We start from the raw sequence: 4494 nt of genomic DNA, 5'->3' as shown, positions 1-4494 counted from the left end.
ATCCTCAAAAGATTTAACTGACCATTGTCACTATGCAGCATTTATGTCCTCAGTCGAGCCTCGAACGATTAAAGATGCACTCATGGAACCCGACTGGATAGCCGCAATGCAGGAGGAATTAGCAGAGTTTGAACGAAACAAAGTGTGGCAACTAGTTCCGAAGCCTAAAGGTCACACTATTGTTGGAACAAGATGGGTGTATGAAAACAAACTTGATGAATCCGGTGCGGTCGTGCGAAACAAAGCAAAATTAGTTGCTAAGGGGTATAGTCAACTTGAAGGTGTTGACTATGATGAAACTTATGCCCCCGTAGCCAGGATAGAAGCAATACCCATCTTCTTAGCGTATGTGGCTCACAAAAATATCAAAGTACATCAAATGGATGTAAAAAGTGCCTTCCTGAATGGTGAACTAAAAGAAGAGGTTTACCTGCAACAACCTCCAGGCTTCGAAAATCTAGATTTCCCAGATTATTGCTTCAAGCTTGAGAAAGCAGTCTACGGTCTTAAGTGTCACACCCCCAAACCAGAATGGCGGAAACATTCGGGGGTGGGTGACTTCACGTAGTATCATAACAGTTGAATATTGGAAAGAAAGTAAACACAACCATCATAAATATAATAAAAACTTACATTGTTGCGTGTAATACATGTTTCAAAAGATTATTACAAATATGATGATTTAAAATGTTTTGATAATAGACGCCTTAGCATTCCTTCTCCAAAAGCTGATGGTTACCTGTATTACTGATTCCCTGAGAAATACAAGTAGTTTTGAAAAAAGTGTCAACAATTAAGTTGGTGAGTTCATAAGCGTTTTTGTACTGAAATTTGTATGTCCTTTAGTAAAAATAACTGAACGTGTTTTCCAAAAAATCCAATATTTTCTACATATAGTTTGAAAAACTTCCAAAGGCTGGAATGCAATATTATCTTTCGTGCTTAAATGGTGAAAGTGAATTTTTACTCAACTAATGTATTTACTGAATGCATTCAAGAGTCTCCTAAATCAAACTTATTTTAATACTCCGTGTGAGTTTTATAACCATGATATTGACCCAGACTGCCAGTAACAACGTTCTTCAGGCGTTGCAGTGTTATGACATTTGTCACCCCAGACCTGCCGGTCTAACTGTAGCTAACAGTTTAGGTGCGGGATTGTCAATCCCGTATAGATCTATACACAAGTATCACGCTCTCCCTCCAAGAGATTATGGCTTATAATACAGGACTTGAAATGCGTACTTGAGAGTACGTTGAAGCTGAATGTCTCACAACACTTTGTATTAATAGATTTACGTAAAGAAAAGTCTATATTTCTTGTAGATGAAAGTATTTCATTTTACAGTGTTTATGTAAAGATCTAATGAATAACTCGTAAACTATACCCATTATAGTTTTTCGAAAGTGTGTTCCATTTGATGATAAAAACTTGGTGTAATATCAACTTTGCATGTGAAGTGTAACATTGGTATTAATGTTGTTTAACATCCATAAACAAAATCTAGATCAAGTATTTGAAAACATTTCTAACGACGTGTATTTTAAGTGTGAGTTTATCTCTTGTTTCACTTGTATTCCCCCCCCCCCTAAAACATGAAAAAGACGTGAAAATGTAGGGGTATGAACTCACCTGGAAAGTGTGGTGATTTGAAGAAAACGAGTTTTTCTCGGGCAGCACTTCGACCGGGAAGTGGTAAGTTTCTCGGGATTCTCGATGCTTCAGACCTTCGTCGGGGTTTGGATATGTAACCGGGGTGTCGGGGTCGTCTCGGGGTGCTAAACGTGGAGTAGAAGTGAGAGAGAAGAGTGAAATGAGCAAGGAAAGTCGGAAGTCTCGCATGCTATTTATAGGGTAATTCTCGGGATTCACGTTGTGAACATGGGATAGTTCACGTCGTGAGTCTGGTCTGTAGACGCGACACCTGGTGGTCTATTTCTGGCACACATCAGTCATAGACTCACGTCGTGAGTCTCTTGCTCACGTCGTGAGTCTCGGATAAGGTTGGTGTGCGTGCCTCGAACTTCAGAAATTCATATCTCTCGCATACGAGCTCTGATTTCGACGTTCTTTATATCCACACGTAGGTGAGAATATACTCTACAACTTTCATTTAGACTTCGTCGGCTAATTTTGAATTTAATTTTTAATATTATATTTTAAATAGGCCAGGACAGGATAATTCCGTTAAAAATCCATAACTTCTTCATCCGATGTCCGTTTTCGTCTGTCTTTTTACCGTTGTACTACTATTGTCGAGACCTTCAATTCTCGTTTAGGTTGCGTCGGCTAAAAATAGCTCGATCTTTATTTCAAGTTTTTAGCTGTCTACTTCTGTTCTGAAACTTAGAAAAATCATAAATTCCTCATACGAAGTCAGATTTGGGCGTTCTTTTTATACATGCTCATGGTTTAACATAATCTACGACTTTCGTTTAGATACTTAAGGCTAAAAAGTATTTTATTGAAATTTCACTTTTACACTTGACAGTGTTTTACCGGTTTTGTCGTGAATCTTCGATTAGTCGTAACTTCTTCGTTATAACCCGGATTTGAGTGTTCCTTATATTTTTGAAAACCTTGACAATATATCTAACATTTTATGCAACCCAATTGAGACTTTAGAACACTACATTTTTTTACGCTATTTTTATTGATTCAGAAATAGTTTATAATATTTGACTTTTTGAACATTACATTGACTCGGAATATCGGGTTGTCACATCATCCCCCCGTTAGAGGGAATTTTGTCCCGAAATTTAATCTAAGACAGAGTTTATGAACTAGGAAAAAGATGTGGGTACTTTTGTTTCATCTGATCCTCGCGCTCCCAGGTGTATTCACGTCCTCGCTTGGCATTCCAACGGACCTTCACAATGGGTATGCGACTTTGTTTAGTTCTTTTAACTTCACGATCCATGATTTCTACAGGCTCTTCCACGAAGTGGAGACTCTCGTTGATTTCAATTTCGTCCAGAGGGATGACGAGGGTCTCATCGGACAAGCACTTCTGTAGGTTCGACACGTGAAAGGTAGGGTGTACGTTATTGAGTTCCTGCGGTAATCGAAGTTTGTATGCCACCGGGCCGATCCTGGCAAAGATCTCGAATGGTCCGATATACCTAGGGTTGAGTTTCCCACGTTTTCCAAAACGTATCAAACCCTTCCAGGGGGAGACTTTCAGTAGTACCCGGTCCCCAACCTGGAATTCCAAGGGTTTCCGTCTTTTATCCGCATAACTCCTTTGTCTGTCTCTTGAAGCTTTTAATCGTTCTCGGATTTTGACAATCTTCTCAGTAGTTTCTCTTATGATTTCCGGGCCAGTGAGAGTGCTGTCTGGTACTTGACCTCTTGCTAGTTGTGTGTCACCCACTTCAGCCCAGCACATAGGTGATCTGCACTTACGGCCGTAGAAGGCTTCGAATGGAGCAACTTTGATGCTAGTGTGATAGCTATTGTTGTACGAGAACTCGATCAATGGTAAATGGGTATCCCAAGCCTTACCAAAGTCTACCACATAAGCTCTTAGCATGTCCTCTAACGTTTGAATGGTCCTTTCACTCTGCCCGTCTGTCTGTGGGTGGTAGGCTGTACTCATGTCCAGCTTAGTTCCCATAGCTTTATGCAACGACTGCCAGAATCGTGATGTGAATAGGCTATCTCTATCAGAGATAATAGATATCGGTACTCCGTGAAGGCGCACTATCTCTTTAATGTAGATCCTTGTCAGCTTCTCTAGTTTGTCTGTCTCTTTTATTGGTAGGAAGTGTGCGGATTTGGTTAATCTGTCAACGATAACCCAAATGGTGTCGAGTCCACCCGTAGTCTTAGGCAACTTGGTTATGAAATCCATGGTTATCCGCTCCCACTTCCACTCGGGTATCTCTGGCTGTTGAAGTAGTCCCGAGGGCTTTTGATATTCTACCTTAACCTTGGCGCAATTCAGGCACTTGCCCACAAAGGTAGCTATTTCGGCTTTCATGTTCGGCCACCAATACAACCTCTTGAGGTCTAAGTACATCTTGTCTGAGCCGGGATGTACGGAGTAGCGAGTTTTATGAGCTTCGTTCATGACAACATCCCTGAACCCACCAAATTTTTGGTGTCCAGATCCGGTTCATGAGACAACGAACTCTGTCATCCCTGACTTCAAGGTTTTTGTCCATTCCTCTCAATGCTTCACCTGCCACGTTCTCTGGCCTCAAGGCTTCTTCCTGTGCTTCTTTGATTTGTGCGGACAGGTGTGAGTGGATGGTCATGGTTAATGCTCTTACTCGGCGGCCCGAGTACTCCTTTTTGCTCAAAGCGTCTGCAACCACGTTGGCTTTTCCGGGGTGATAACGAATTTCACATTCGTAATCATTTAGTAATTCCACCCACCGTCTTTGTCTCATGTTGAGTTCTTTCTGATTGAGGATATGCTGGAGGCTTTTGTGATCGGTGAAGATGGTGCACTTGGTACCGTAAAGGTAACGCCTCCAGATTTTTAGGGC

This window comes from Lactuca virosa, chromosome 5 (genome assembly GCF_052849685.1).
Source record: "Lactuca virosa cultivar CGN04683 chromosome 5, Lactuca_virosa_CGN04683_v6, whole genome shotgun sequence".
Taxonomy (NCBI): Eukaryota; Viridiplantae; Streptophyta; class Magnoliopsida; order Asterales; family Asteraceae; genus Lactuca; species Lactuca virosa.
Note: the sequence above shows the minus strand (reverse complement) of the source record.